The 16,838-nt window shown below is 39.0% G+C and overlaps 1 protein-coding gene and 1 long non-coding RNA gene across 3 annotated transcripts in view; both read right to left on the bottom strand.

Annotated features, from left to right (window-relative positions):
• The window catches only part of RAB3IP (RAB3A interacting protein), a 32,262-nt gene extending 25,976 nt beyond the window's left edge, over positions 1-6,286 (bottom strand). For both annotated transcript variants that reach the window (XM_030259637.4, XM_030259663.4), the window contains exon 1: positions 6,147-6,286. The gene's annotated coding sequence lies outside the window, so the exon portion shown is untranslated. The remainder of the gene's footprint in view (positions 1-6,146) is intronic.
• A 1,286-nt stretch (positions 6,287-7,572) lies between these two features.
• LOC140682104 (uncharacterized) lies at positions 7,573-11,280 on the bottom strand. The gene is made up of 2 exons (XR_012053356.1): positions 11,250-11,280; positions 7,573-8,838 (listed from the first exon to the last, which is right to left on the bottom strand). It is a non-coding gene; the product is annotated as an uncharacterized lncRNA (long non-coding RNA).
• Between the last annotated feature and the right edge of the window lie 5,558 nt (positions 11,281-16,838).

Raw genomic sequence — 16,838 nt, 5'->3', positions numbered from 1 at the left:
TACATAACTGTTTTACATTTAATAAGCTAAAATACTGCCATCTATATAGTTCATCACACCAGTGGAAAAATATCCATGTCCCAGATCTCAAAGTCAGGGCCACATTTACACAGTTTCCCTTTCTTTGTTCCCACCACTCTCCTCCTTTTTGACCACCAAGCCAGCCATACCCAGCACCACTATACTGGCAACAGTACCAACCCGCCACTTAAAATTCCCAATTCTTTGGATTCCAGTCTTCACAACTAAGAAAAGACACAGGCTCTGAACATGGATGCAGAAGGGCTGCCTGGATGCCTTGCCTTTTCTACAGCACCTAGGAAAGTGCACTCAAATCCACACAACAGAAGCAGAAATTGAGACCAAAACAGGAACACACTTCTGCCACACACTCCCCGCTGTTGACTAACTTCTATTTAAACTTTGAAAGATGCTAGTCATTGCTAGTCACTCTTAAAACTCACAGTCTACCTTGATATTCAGTAGAAATATAATGGAATTTCATACCACCAGTACCACTGCCTGAACTTTGCTATGCAAGGTTTTTTTCAAAAAAACTGTTTTTTTTCTTTTTTTAAATACTACTTAGCCTTTTCCAAGAATTAAAAAAAAAAAAAAAAGCTTTAAGAAAAGCAATTGAAAGCCCACTTATTATCTTTCAAATATTCAAATGTGCTTCTAGCTGTCCCTCTAGACCATTGTATCAATTTACCCTAGAAAAACAGTATGTTAAGGGGATGGATGGGAGGAATCTATCCCACCTACACGGTCCCACTCCTCTAAGAAATGTTAACTTTTCTACAGCTTTTGCACCTAATCTGCCTATTCCCTGCAGTATTTTTAACAGTAAAAAAAAAAAAAAAAAAAAAAATAAAATAAAAAGCCCAAACCAAAAAGATTAGGATATTTACAAGACTATCACTCTGCTTATACATTAAATATTGACCTCAGCCTAAACAGTAAATAAATCTATGCATAACTTCTCAGCTATCCAAAACCAAGTTTTTTTGATACAAGAAGTAAAAGAGTTTTTAAAGTTATACAAGTTATTCCTGGAAGAGCTGAAAATAAAGTCCCTCAGCTATATTTTTCCCATAGCCTGTCAAATGGGCACCCATAAGCAAACCATCTGTGTAAAACACTTTTCATTCGCAACTTTTTTCTTTCCTAAGATTACTCCTCACTAGGCAGCGAGCAGGCAGAAGCTGGGTACACCACCCAGACAAGACAAAGGAGCCCATATGAAGTATCTCCATTTCAAGGCTCACCAACACTGTTATGTAGTCACATTACGTATTAATGAAACCAAACATACACCTAAAAAGCCAGGTGGTTGTAAAAGTAAAAGCTCTCTCTTGGGAAAGAACTCTTCAAAGCAGTGGTAACCAAAAGGAGAAGGCTTAAAAATGCACATTAAATTTCAGTGCCATTAAAGATTAGAGGCTTCCTTAAGGCTTGCAGGGAGGATTCATATTATTGACTAAGGCAGCGGTAAACAGCCTTGCTGTGAAGGAACATGAAGCAAATGGTAAACTGAGAGCTTCACTAGGAGTCAAGCTGACTGTGTGCAAAAAATCCACACACTGTTGACACAGCACTCTTTAGTAGTAATTCTGCTACTGTGAACAAAAGCTGATATTCTAACATTTCAAGGCAGCACAGATGTTAAATAAAATAATTAATTTTCTTAGTATTTCTTCTAACACCTTAATATAAGGTGAAGGCTTGGAATCACATTAGTGCCTACTAAACGTGATTATTTTTTTCTTAGTTGATGCTATGCAATTAGCATCACATAAAAATGTCAAGTACTGTAATAAATCAGGAAGAAACAACAAAATAATTCATTTCCTTATGCTGTTATCTGGAAATAAGGCAAATTTGGAGGGAGCTTACAAAATGCCAATTTTTATTACCTCCTCACTGCCACACTTGCATTGCTGACTAATCACAACTTCATGAGGAAACTATGCTCAAATCTGTTATTTTGTCTAATAGTAAAGTAAAATGTACTACAAAGAAACCAGTTTAGCAACAGTTGGTTTAACACTTCCTAAAACTTCTAACAGAAATTGAGAACCACAAACAATTTTAACAGCAGTCAAATCAAAATGCTTAATCTAATTTTTCTGTTATAACTCTAAGAGGGGTTTAACTACTTGTCTGAATCAAAGTATTCAATAACTAAATACTAAAAAGCTCCCTGAAAGGCAGCAATTGATTAAGGTTTGTTTCCTTTTGAAAAAAAAAATGTTGAAAACCACCTACAAACTCTGGAGTTTGTCTTTCACAGATTGCTTTTGAATACCAGAGACTTCAAAGATAACAATTCTGAACAACCTCCTGACTGCTATAGTCCATTTAAAAGCAAAGCCAACACCAAATATTTCACACATCAGTAATCTCATTTTTAGCTTTAAGACTAAAAGAGAACAATCATAACAAAATCGCTACCTGCTCGAGTAGGAAGAAAAAAAAAACCTTAAGGAAGAAAGTTAACACCTCTCAACATTTTCACCAAGAGCAAATTCTAGTTAGTGCTTATCAAAAGAATGTGCCCATTAGCCACTGTGGTTTAACCTCCACGCAGCAGGCCTTTAATATGTAACTGAGTCCCAAAGACTTCATTTATCAAGACTCCAACATCTGCTTCAGCCGATTTGGGAGGGGTCTGGAAAGCAGATTTTTCCTCAAAACGACTGCCATTAGCCCACCACTGGGCCTGCATTCTTCTCAATTGGCTAAGGAAAAAAAAAATTTGAAATATGTGGCATTCTAGAGGCTGGAATGTAATATGTTTTAAACTCTACAGAACTCAGTAGGGAATTAAGAATAGTGGATTAATGAATACCTTTTAAAGAAGCAGCTCAGTTAAGCACTGCTACTTCAAACCTATCAGATGCAAATAGGTGGTTTAAAATTTAAATTGTTGTAAGGCACTTATGGGCAATAATTTCAAGTTCAAAACTAATTCAATTACATATATCCAGTATAAGATATTCAAAGGACAAAGTGTGGTAGATTTTCTTCCTAAACTGTTTTATATTTAAGCTTAGCCAGAGATTTCAAGCAAGTTTAAATACCATTATAAAAGCCAGTTGATTGCATGAACACAATTCAAGATTTGGCACAGGAATTCCTTTAAGGTTTGCAAAAAATAATTCCCAGTCCGGGCAAATTCTTGCAATTGTGATAGAAATTTCTGCTCCAGGAACCCAAAACAATTTTTTATATATATATATATATATTTTTTTTTTTTTTTTTTTTTTTTTTAGCCAGTAAAACATGAGAGGAAAGAAAGCACTGGACTACTCCAGTCTTAACATATTCTACTTTTATTTTCAAGTGACATCACACCATATATTTACCAACAAATGATAAATTAGGTAAGACAGTAAGGTATAAGTTCGGCAAGTTTACAGAATTTAACAGCTAGCAGAAACACTCTTGGTTTAACGCGAGAATATTTTTCTACTGCATTCCCTCTAGTGTTGTCATATAATACTATGATGTGGGTCTCTTCTTACTCTCACTTTACGCATTGAAAACACTATTTTGCACTGTTTTAAAAGAAACATATTCTACTTTGGATTTTATGAAGTTACAAGGATTTTTGTTTTGATGAAATGATGACAAAAAAATCTTTTATAAACTTTATTTTAGATATATCTTCAACTAGAAAAGTATAGGTACAGACAGCAAGTGTCTCTTACAGAAACAAGCAGCACACAAGATTCAATGACCTATATTTATGAAGTGCTTGTGAAACTTATATATAAACATGGTTTAGGGTTTGGTAGATAGTACACCTCTTACTAGAGTGAAAAGTCAGTGCTTTGCAAAGGCAAAGAATACCACGAACTTTCATTGTAAACAAACATTCAAAGAATGCTGTTCTGTTCACAAAGACTCTCAAACCAAGTTAATTAAAATGAAAATACGACTCTCTTTGCAGTTCCTGGTCTTTTTAAAGCAAAGCATTGTTCTGCCTTATCTTGGAAACAATTTTACTAGCCCATCTCAGGTTTAAACCTGATCACAATGACTGTAGTGTCATTCTTGCCAAGACTTGGACCTAAAGACCCTCTCGCTTTCACTTAACACTGAAAATATTCAGTAAGTAAACTTAAACTTCAGTAAAATTACCATTAATTTCCTGACACTGTAGCTGCAAATGCATTTAAAGAAGTATTTTCTTAATTTATTAAAAAATGGTTAGCATATTAGTGCTAATGAAGTCTCTAATACAAGTCTTGACAGGTTACAGTAAGACAATATTTTATATGCTATATTAAAAACGGTTTTAAAAATAAAAATCCAAAGTACACATCTCTTTTCTGAGAAAATCCATAAACCTAAGTGGAACAGTGAGTGACCATCTCATTTGGTATTTTACATGAATTTTTAAACCAAATCAATAAACGCTATGAAGAAAGCTGCAGTCTATAATCAAAATGCTTCTTGTGACTATTCTGTTGTCCTATGGAAAAAAAAAATCCCCTTTTAAATATAGCATAACAAGATGGATATTCCAGTCGCAGCTGTGAGGTGCACTCCCATTTGTTATTTATTAAAAGCATAATGAGAACAGTAAATTATTTATCCTTCTTTGCTCACTAGGTAACATTAACCAAGCACAACGGATGAATGACTGCCAAGAGATAAATACAGAAGGCCAAACTTTAACCCTTCCAAAAACTCATTAAACGGATTCTATAATAGAAACATCAATAAAAATATTAAAACAACAAGATTTCAGGTTTTTCCCTACAGTGAGAAATACAAATATTTGAACAGATGGTAGCTGCCAATACATACTTCTAGTGCGAATAACCTTACATCTGCTTCAAAAGAGAAGCTGATAGTTTGTTACAGCAAGTCTATACATGATTATTTTATCTATTTAGATAACTGTTTCAAGACTTCCTAAGAACATGCTTAAAAAGGAATGCAGCAAATAAAGCAAGCAACATAAAACTTAGTATATGATCTGCAAACAAAACAGACAACACTTTCAAACTTATAAAAACACTGTAGCTTTTTGTCAGCAAGACAAACAGTGAGTGTATCATTAAGGCTTCAGTCACTATGTTCTCCTACTTCTAAAGCACTGCGACCCTCGGGGAATTAGTAAAGCATTAGCAGTCTGGCACCACACATTTCTGCACAGCTCATCGCTTGTAATCATCTTGTACCAAAATTTACTTTCTGAGCCTTACTGTCCAACATAACTACATTAGAAAATAAGGCTAAGTCAAATATGCTACTTAACTACTTCAACTTACAAGACCACTTATTGACGACTAAGTATGCCCCTCAATATTGTTCGACAGACCATAAAGCAACCACAAAAGCTACAGGCGAGCGCAGTCCCACAGCGCAGAACGTCACTACTGTCCCTGCCCACGCTGCTCCGGGACCCCTCGAGGGAGGCGAAATCTGCGAACTCCACAAGGGGCCCTGCCCGGCCCTCCCCCCGCTTCTCTCTCTGCCGCTTTCGGCGCTCTCCCGATCCGCACCTGCCGCCCCGCCGGCCGAGAGCTCCGTGAGCGGAGGCGAAGCGTTCAGCACTTGCTCAGCTTCTCCTCGCATCCCTCCTCTCCTCGTCTCGGTCACCGCCGCCGAGCCGCCCCTCCCCTCTGGCCCTGCACTGGCACTACCTGGGGAGCCGCTCCGACCCGCCGGCCCGGGGATGCCGCGGCTCTCTTGTCCGCCGCCGCTGCCACCCCGGGGCAGGTGCTCCCGGCACTTCCCGGGGCGATCCCTACTTCTGCGCAGTTCTGCCTTCGGCCGTGGCTGGACTCGCGGACAAGCACATCTCTGCCGTCGACTGCCCCTTCTGTGCCCACGCAAGCCCCGAGGGACCCGGGGCCGCCCTCCCGCCGCAGACGGGCACAGCGGCGTGGCCTGGGCCGTCCCTGTCCCCGCGTTCTTCAGGCAAGTCCCACAGCCGCCACAGCCAGCCCGCGCCCGGTCACGGCACCCCGGCTAGGGGCAGCGCTCCCCGGCGGCGCCTGCTCCGCCCGCCTGGGCACAGGCTGCCGGAGACGCGTCGGGGGGCAGGTGCAGCAGCACTAGCGGGGAGCCACCCCACGCTCCCACTGCCGGAGCCGGGGCCGGGGCCGCGCAGCCCCCGCCGCACGTACCTGCCGAGCCTCGAGAGAGAAGCGGCCGCCGCCGCCGCGTCCCCTCAGCCGACCTGCGGGGCCGGGCCGCGCATGCGCAGCGCAGCACAGCGCCCGCAGCGGGGCGGGGGGCGGGCGGCAGGTGCGGCGGCCCCGCTGCCGCCCCCTAGCGGCGGGGCGGCGGTGAGCTCCGTGAGGGGAGCGGGGCGGGGCGGGAGGAGGCGCGGCCGGGCCGGGCCCGCGGCCCTGCGCTGTCCCCCGGGCCGGAGCTAAATCCCGGCAGCATCGCTGCTCCTCGGGGCAGCGAGCACAGCGCTGCCGGACTCTGAGCCCTCTGTCGCCGTGAAAAACACACGGAAGTTAATAGTTCTGTGTTTAATCGTGTGCAGTAACAAAGGTGCAGGATTGTGCAATTAAAAATGAGAAAATGAAAAATATGCCAAGTGGTTATCCAGCAATTTTCATTCATGGGGCATGCACTGCTCCAAATCAGCTTCCAAGCCTCCCTAATGTATTTATAATTTCATAATTACAGATTGAACTGTACACACAAAGTTTCTGAAATGGGGTCACATACAGAGCTATAAAAGGCCTCACTTGCTATGGATAGGTGTTTTTCCAGCTCCAGTAGTTTGATTAAGAGCAATTACTATCGTGTCTCATCTGGGCTTGCCCTAAGTTGTCCCCATTGCCACCCTGACACAAGCATGGTACTTAGTGCACTTGAAGTCCTGGTCTGTACTGTTCTGCATGTCCTATGTCTTAAAGGTGATAGGCAAAATGTTATAAAGCTGCTATAAATAAGACTCCATTTCACCACTGGTCTGATTACAGTGCCAAAAAATATGCTTCAAATGACAGCAGTATTAGCTGGACCATATACTTTCCTTGCTGTTAGTGCAGCTGAACAGAATCATGTGCTGCATGGTGAAGAACTTGAGCAAAAAACTAAGGTAAACAAGACCTTGTCCCATTCATCAGTTAAGGAATCTAGGCTGAATTCCAGTCAATAGTTGAAACTTTAATTATCTTGACAGCTTTCCACTGAATGTGAAAAAATCCTGTTTGGCCAGTCCTGCAGGACATAGCCACAGACAAATAATATTCTCTGTGGCACATTGCCCATGGCATCTACCAAGCAAAAAGGTCATTGAGAGCAAAAGAATATGACAAAGATGACATCAAAAGGCAACTATATCAATGCCATTCCTCATAAAGTAAATACAGTACCTTTAAATACTAATATCTTCTAAATTACTTTCCCATATGTAGATCTACATTGTCTACAATGGGGCTCAGGCAGAAAAATGGCTACAGAAAGTCATCGTCTATAACTTTTCTGGAAGCAATCTGAATACCAAGAAGCCAAAGTGCAAGAAGGGAATGTTCAAACAGCAGTATAATTTGAAGTTTGTTGTAAAAAAACTAAAAGAGCAGAGATGTTCAGTAGAAGGACCTTGAACTTTAAATTATTTAATTTGCTAATATTGACATGAAATAGAATCCAGGCAGTGCTATCAGAATACAGGTTTGACAAATTAGAAGATGCATCAGAAATTTATTAAAAACATGATTGCAAAAGAAACAAGTGGATAATCAGAAGTTAAAAACAACCTATTAAGACATAGTTAACCAACAAGAGTCTATAATTAGGATCTGTAATCCTATAGCTCTTAATCCTGTACAATGACTGTGCTTGGCATGACAGTCTGCTGTCTTAACCAGATTAGACATCTTGCATTTCAAGAAATAAAAACAATACAGTCCCAAAGACATTTGACTGCTAAAATTAATCACCAACAGATTTATTTTGTCCAAGTACTCCTGTATTTTGCTGTGTGTAATACTCTAAGGAGTCAGGCAGCAACAAATCACAGAAAACATAATTTACATGGTTAAAATTAAAAGCTAAAATAAATAAATAAATAGAATTAAATCCAGAGTCTTAAATAAGAGAAGGAGTCTTTTGCATGGGGCTGGGGGAAAAGAAAAAAATATTTTATAAGAGTATTTTTATCCACCCCTTTGCTCCTTCCTGAGCTGCACATCAGTGTCAGGGCAGAGCTACTCCTCCAGGCATTATGGGCTGAGAGCCAAGGTCACCAATGAAGGCACAGCCAAGAGCAGAGCAAGGTGGCAATAGCAACAAGATTTGCCATACACCAGTGACCATCACTCAAAGTGAGATGTTAAATCCAGTCCAGGATCCATTCAGGAGTTCTTGTCGGGACGAGCAGGAGGCAGTACTGGAGACATGCATGACCTGTGCGCAGACCTACACCTGTAATGTAGGTCTGAGGCTCATCCAAAGAAGAATCATCTAAGACAGACTCACACAAGACAGAATATGGTTTGGTTTGTCTGTTTGTTTTGAGCTCCATAGTGTGGTTGAATGCCCCAGATCAGTCCCATTCTCCAGCTGGATAGAACACTGAATAGGTATCTTGGCACAGACTTGGCTGAAGCAATCTATATACTGAAAACTGAGTCTTAACTTGAGTAGCTTCTCTCCAAGTCATACTGATGGAAGGTGTGATAAAAATCACTGCAAACAGTTCCTGCATTGCACAGAGCTCCCTTGAACTGCAGCTCTGTCTGTCAATGTTTTCTGTCACATGTGAAAAATCTGTCTGAGAGACTGTATCTTCAAATGTGCTTGTTTCCTTTCCTAATTGTAACAGTCCACTTGACCTAAGAAACCTGTTTCAGGTTTCTAGGAGAAAACAGAAGAGACAAAGCTGTTTTGCAAAAGGTAGTCCCAGGCCATGGCAGAGCTCTATGTTGAAGGCAAGGATTGCTGCAGGACTTTAGAAAATACAAGTGTGTAGTTTTGCTCTGATCTGAATTTAATTAAAGTTTCTCATCTCTATACAAAGCACAAATGCCAGCTAATGTAATTTTCCCCCCTACAGGTTGGGAGGAATAAAAGAAAGAGATGGTTGTTCTCTTTGTAGAAAATTCTTAAGTGTTTAGTAGGGGATGATATCCCAGCAATGTCATGGATAAATAAAGCAAATAAAATTTGAAATCTCACTTTCTACTCATTTTCTCACTTTCTACTTGCCTTTCTTCTGCCTTACTTGTTTATTTTACTTTTTTTTTTTAATATCGAATGACCTGTACTTATTACCTCTCTTTTTTGTCAAGATGTTACAAAACAATAAACTCAGGAAAGCCAAAGAATAAATATATTAATAGTAGTCACACATGCATTGAAACCCCATAGTACAGTGAAAAAAACCCCTGAAGGATGATTCACTATATACAAAGAAAGGTACAGAGACTGTAAGTCTTACCTATTTTAGAAATTTCCCCCCCACACTTTTCTACTAGTTCAGGTGAACCAGTGCTAGCAGCACTGGGAACTATAGTTCCCCACTCAGGCATATTTCTTCAGTGTTTAGCTAAGCATTTGGAAAGCAAATCCAATTGGTACTTTGGCATAAATGAGCTTCCAGCTTATTGGTGCCCTAAAACTTATCTCTATGCTGCCCTGCCTGTCCAACTAATAGAATGTTAAAACCGGTGAGGTCTGTGTTATTTTTCAAATCTATACACTAAAACAAGGCCCAGAATAACAGAAAATAAGCAGGACTGATATTAACTGTTCCTGAAGCTCTTTCTCAAAACTTCCAATGGTGAAAGACAGAACAGCCTCCCTAAGCAGGGCATGCCAGTGCTGAACTAACCTTGGAGTTACAAATATCTTCCAAAGTCTAACCTCATCTCCTGTGCTGCAGTGTAGAAGAGGTAACGAGCTTATCTCAGTGAATACAGGAAGTAGCAATCTTCAGGGCATTTGATAGCATCACGTACACGCTCAATTTCATCAAAGAATAAATAATTATTTTAGTATTTCCTCTAAGGTGATATTTTTTAGACCTCAAATTGTTTTTTCTTGTTCTTGCTGGGTTTCTTCCTGTGGGTCTTTGTCAGAACAGTGCTCAAATCCAAGAGCAGCAGTCTAGCTGATGTCTGACCAGCACAGGCTTTAAGATACCACACATTTGCTTATACATCCCACCAATGATCCTTTGCTTATTCTCTTTTGGCAGCAGAACGCTACTTAGCCAGTCCTTCTTCAGCTTGTGTATGACCTTACTTGTGAATTTTCTTCTATGTCCATTGATTGTTTCTGAATTCTAATCTTGTTCTGAAAAACGTTTGACCCTTCACACATCTAGCAGATTTGATAAGTGTGCTGTTTATTCAATCAGCCAAGTCCTTAATTAAAATACTGCATGTTATCAGATCCAGAATGATCCTCTGAGCTGAGATGTTCCTCTTAAAAAATTGACTTTCTAAAAACATGGTTTGAGTGGGGTTTTCACACCCATCTTGTATTGTTTTTACAGTAGTTTATGCTGAACAGCATGCCCCTCCCTTTCTTATGAGATGTCACAGGAGGGAATTTCAAAAACCGTAGCAAACTCTATCTGTATCACATATATTGATTCTTTCCTATTTGTCTTCAAATGATGTGTTCAAATCATGCAACAAATATGTTGCAGCATCAAAACCTCAAACTGCTTTATAGTCTTCACCTCTGTTACTAATGTTACAAACTCTGTTGTCTGCGCACTAAATTAATGTCAGAAACAAGAGCTTAAAATTATGTCTAAAAAGGAAATACTCATTAAAGCCATGTAATCATTAATTTAAAGTCAAGGCTTGAATATTAAAAAATATAAACTTGGCAAGTTATTTTATACACAGCATATATCTATACACAACTGGCAGAACTCACTGACACAGTATCAAAACAATGGCACATTCTTTACTGATTAAAAAAAAAAAAACCAAAACAACACTGTTAAGGGAATACACAGAACACAGCCTAACCAAGGAATGTACAAATTAATAAAAATATACACTCTTTATTTCTGTTAAGATGACAAGGATTAAAAAGAAATTTCCTCTTCAAGCACGTTAGATTACAATTGTCCACTTTGACCATAAGACTGATTCTGCATACATGCTGCCCAACTAGACAGATTCTGCTGTTGAATATGAAATAATAATGCCTCATTATTATTATTATTATAAAAATAATAATTTTTTTGAAGGTGCCTATAAACATAGCAATACTAAATAGAAGAAACATAACAACTGAAATGGGCTTACCAACTTATGTAAGGACTGACATGTGGCTTCGTTTATCTTTAGAAGCAAGCCAGGGACAGATCCAGAGTGTGATTAAAAATAGTACAACGCGTTCATCCCTAGTTGGAAGACAGCAGAGACACCAAACCTCAACTCAGAAATCAGAAAATAAAAATACAAAATGCATTTTCACATGAAAGTTACCTTTCCAAAAACCCAAACAAACTTTGTAGCCCCAACAAACCTGTTGTTAAAACTGAAGAATTATTTTACTTGATGAGACCAAAAACAGTTCCGCCAATACTGAAAATAAAACCAGTGAAAGGTACCAGGGGAGAATTCAGGAATCCTGTGTTTTATTCACAAGCCTGCTTTGGACCTTGGTACCACCCCTGTGCCTTAATTTTTTCATCTCTAAATGAAATTCATGAAACTTCTTACTCCTTCCCCATAACACATACTCACATGATAAAGTTTAAATAATATTTCAATGGTCTTAAATCTTTCAGATGGAAGTTGCTATGAAAATGGAATAATGGCTTTAATGGGCTGTTTTTTCTTTATTTTGTCTCAACAACACAGATTTAAAATCAGACTTCAGTCAAGCCTGCCACTTTTGGCTGAGTTCTGCTCTATGAGGTGAAGCTGATCTTATGGAGAAGTTTATACAGGTACCAATGATTTCCCTGTGTGATAGAAGTACCATTTTATTCACCTTTTGTTGAGAGTTAAGTAGTTGGTACAGGCATCACTCCACTGGGCATAGGAATGTGTCCCAGTTTAGAGATGCCTTTTCTTCTCCTTGTCTTCTGTCTTCTCGAGCTCAGCACACTCATGATGCCAGGACTCTGCAAGTTCAGTGCAGCAGAGAAGCATTTCTGAAATGTAATCTGAATTCTTTATTCAGTAGATGTTAAAAAATGCTTAAGTAGTATTGAAACCAGAGAAGTTTCAGTTGCACAAAAGACAGGGATTATTTTACACTTCCCAAAGTGACCTTAAAAGTGCTAGGCCTCCCAGGAGTCTAGTCCCCAGTATCATATACATCTCTGTTACCTTGATTGGAAATGTTCTCTCACACTCACCGTGGTAGGAAACTTTTTCTGTCACCTCATTAAAATAGTCAAAGCATGGATTTACCCAGAGGAGAGTGAAGGATAAATTCCCCAGCTAGCACCATTCAATGCCTGTGCATGTTCTGGGCCAGGCACTGGCTCAGCAGCAGCACAGCAGCAGAGGGTTTGTTTCATCTGCTCTTGGCAAACTGATTGAACCCCATGTCTGGGGGAACAATGAAGCTTTAGGTGCTGTTCAGGCATTTTTTCTAAGTGAAAAGTTGCAGAGAGCAGAGAATGAGAGGATTTGTTGAAATTCAGGTGGAAATAATCAGACTTCTTGTCCATAGAAAAAGGCTAGTTGTTTATCTCTGTTGGGTCACTGAACATGCTATTCTTTTTCCTGCATGCTACTTGATCTTTTTACACTCTTTCTGGGTTTTCCCCTCTTAAGCAATATCTAAAAAGTGAACAAATTAAGTTCTGAGGGAAATGTGTAGCATTCAACGATGTAGGAGAGGAAAGTCGGAGTTCACTTTAATACAGGACTGGCAGGACCACCTGGCTGATGGAGTAAAGTCCTCAGTTTTATCCTTTTCATATCCTTTTCTGCTGCTTTAAACACCAGAATGTATTATTAGGTTTCTTTGAAATAAAACTAGTTAAATAAGATAAAACTCATGTGAGTTGTTCCCTTTACAAAAAGAAATTAATGATGGTTAGCCATCTCAATGTAATCCTTTTTTGTCACAAATACCAATCATCCTATTCTCACAAATACAGCAACAACAATTCCAAATTCTTTCCAGACAATAAGCAATACAAAAGAACTCACCTTTTCTAGACACATTTCCCTGAAAATGCTTTTCTGTTCTTAGTTGCATTCTTGTTCTTGGAATCTCGTCTGTCTTATCTTTCCCTTTGTCTCTCATACAAGCAGATACTCCAACAAATCTCTCTGCCCAAGAGACAGCTCAAGAAAACCTCCATCCTTACAAGTCCCATTTGCATTTGCCAGTACAATGACTCTAAATTTTGGGTTAAGGTCCCCTTTAATTCGAATAGAGGAAATGAAGGGTGTACTTTCTCCAATCAGTCTCCACACAGTTTAATCACACCTCTAGCAGTGTTTTATAGGGTGAATTGCTCCACAGTTTTGTATCACTCATCACTGCATGGTGTTATTATCTTAAATAGTGCACTGATCTGGATTATCATTCTTGTAGGTGGATTTTCATAAACACAAACCAAAATATAATCCTATGAAGAATTTCTCCAAATATGCAAAGCAGCCCTTGTAAAATGGGAGAAACAGAATGGCTCAGTTGTAGTGTTATGTGTATTGTCCATTTTTACATACTATTTTTATAATTGTTGTTGTTATTATTATTGTATTTCCATGCAGGGCATATGGGTCATTATTTGCTATTCTGAGATGTAACATCCCTCACTGAAAACCTAGGCCATTAAGCCATAAAGAGCATGAGTTTATGCGGCTTCCAGTGATACATCAAAAATCTTGACTAAGAGCACAAAAATGCCTGTTGTGCAAACAACGATGCATTATTAACTCTAATATGAATATATTAGGTGAATATTTGTGGGGCAAAATAAACATTTAAATGGGAGAAAATATTTGTCTTTCTCTAATTTAACTCTCTGAGAAATATAAGAGATATAAGTATATATTATGAAGCACAGACTATCAACTATCAGTACTCTTCAATGTCCAGAACAATAAAAAATTTTGTTAATAACTTCTTCATTAAAAATAAATTACAGTTTTGCCACATCAGCATGCAAAAAAAAAAGAATGATTGTGCAAATGTCTGTGCAATCAGCTGCATTTTTAGGTTAATAAAGAAATTGTCTAATATCTAACATTTGATAATGTGCAAGAAGTTTAGAAACTCTGGTCATATTGCAAAGTACACTGACGCTTCAGAAAAGCCAATTCATAGAGCACGATCAAGCACCTCTCCTTCTGTGATTGCCTTTTAACGATTAATCTTTCACTTAAACTGTGCTAGCATGTATTAAAGAACCCAATCAGATTGTTTCAGATGAACATGATATGGAGCACTTTGGAGACATAAGTCATGAGAAAGCTCTCCCAGTCAATCCAGGCAACTGGCTTTTGAATCCAGCTCCTGGACACCTTATTCCTGGATGCATTGTTGATCTCATCTTCTGTCTGACAAGTCCCATGGTGACATTGTGTGTCTGTGCCTTTTGCCAATAAAAGGATTGTTGAGGCTGATAAGAGTCAGAGTAATAATATTTCTAATAGCAAACTCAGCACTGCTGCATAACAAATGATATTTATTTCATTACAAGGAAGTTGCAAAGCTCAGTATTTTTGATTGCAGTTTTACATACTCAGAGAACTAATCTATCAGGACAGCAGGCTTTATCCTGCAGACAAATTCATTTGTAATCCTCTCAAGTATTCTACCATGTGACTTCAGGAGATAAAAGAGCCTCCTTTAAAGTATATTTCCATAACCCACATTGAGTGATGCTCAGTACAGTGGTATCTCTCCCACTAGATTAACTTTTAATTATTGCAATTTCTCTCATGAAAGAGACTGTAAGATAGCACAGCAAGTCTCTACAGAGTCATTCTATGGGCAGAGGACATTTTACGTTAATTTACTGATTTATTTAAGACAGAATTCCAGCAGCAAGTGACAGTAAGTAAAAAAGTATAGCAAAACTCAATATATTCTCATTTGAGAAAATCTTACAGCGGGTTCTTTAATACTGCTCTTTTCCCAACACTTAAATTACTCACTTCCTTTTAATAAGAAAATCCTTTCATGTTATTCAGACCACATTTTAGCCTATTTTTTATGGCATTTCTTTGGATATTGGCATTATGCGATGTTGTTACAGATACTGAAGCTTGAAGCTTCACTAGCACATGATACATATTAATGTCTCTTCCAGAAATCTTTCAGTATAAATGGGCTCAAAAATCAAGAGGAAAGAGAAGTCAAAAGCATAAATATATTAAATAACTTTTAATATTATCAGTGATCATTAGTAGAACTGCATATAAAAAGGAACTTCTGAAAACTATTTTTGTAGATGAAACTACTTTTCCCTAGAGAGAAACAGAGGAAGAGATGTAAAAACATTGCCTATCTTTGGAAATATCCGACAAGGAGTACTTCCTACAGAACCAATCCCAATGGAACTACACAGATGGAAACCTGTATTTATTTCTGCCTCTGAAAACATAGGACTCTAAATCTCATGTTTTCTGCAAAACAGCTCAGAGCCAGTAGAGCAATCTCAGGCACTCCAATCTGCAGGAATACTGAAGAGCTGCCAGGAAAACCACCTGATACCCACTGACACGTAAAGGTGCTATTATTTAGTGCTCAGTAAGACCAGCAAACTATTATGCTCAGCAAAGAAAAATATTTTAGGTCTAAGTAATTATTTTCCCCGTGACCTTAAAATATTCCTGTTGTTAAGAATTTTCCTTGCACAGGGCGGTCTCTGTAATAGGATCAGGCAGTATGTTTCTTCATGCCAAGTCACTGAATGCTAAAATGATTTGTCATCTTTTGCCACAGGCCACTGCCTGACACACACATGCCACAGTCTAATATCTCGCCTGCTTTGACATCAAAGTGTCTTTCTTCGGCCATTAACAACAAGAAGAAAGGTAAACAATGGCAGAAACTTCCATTCTTTCTGGGAGAGTTTTAATTAAATAAAAGGCCTCAAATAGCTTAATGCAACTAAGGCAGCAGGGAAAATCTTTCATCATAAAATGAATTAAATCTATAAATCTTGCTAATTCTCTTCCCCTGCATTTTTTTTTATTTACTTCACAGTAACATTATTTCATTCTCTGCTGAAGTTTATGACAACATTATATGGTATCTCCTGGGCTTTCAGAGTCTATCACCTTTTACAGCTCACTCTTAATGCCATGGGTCATAAAAGACAGAGTTAATCTCATTTTACAAAGGGGAAGAGGAAAAGAAGTCCTATGTAAAACCTCCAGTTGCAGAAGGATTTTCACATGGTGAAATGTACAGTTGTAAATAGGTCCACTGAGGCTTTTGGTAGCAGCAACTCTGCCTGTTTTGAGGGATGAGTGATTTCTACAGCATGCCCCAGAGAACTGATTTCTCAAATGAAATCAGCAAATGAGAAATGCAGCAAATGCTGTGCTCCAGGGTGGGACCAAGGTGCAGCTGGGGAACATTTTCAGGTTTTGTGGGGTTGTTTCTGGTCTTCCTATTTCGATGTAGGTAATCAGTGCAATTCATTGATGTGTCTTCACAGGACCGTGTTAGAGATCTATCCCTTTTAGAGACAAGTCTCAGAAAAAAATGCTCCCTTCTTGTCCATCCCATTTTGGAGGAAATAAAATGCAAAAAAACCTGCATGTGCCAGGCAAAAACATTGCAAGATTCTTCATTCAAATGAAAGAGGTCCTTCCGATGGCAAGTGGCGTTATAATTATAGACTAGAAAAGAGCAAGATCAGCAGCTGCTGCTGCTGCTGCTGCTTGCGTTTGTTCCCCGTGTAACTG

Source organism: Taeniopygia guttata, chromosome 1A (genome assembly GCF_048771995.1).
Source record: "Taeniopygia guttata chromosome 1A, bTaeGut7.mat, whole genome shotgun sequence".
NCBI classification, from domain to species: Eukaryota; Metazoa; Chordata; class Aves; order Passeriformes; family Estrildidae; genus Taeniopygia; species Taeniopygia guttata.
This window is presented reverse-complemented; position numbering and strand designations above follow the sequence as displayed.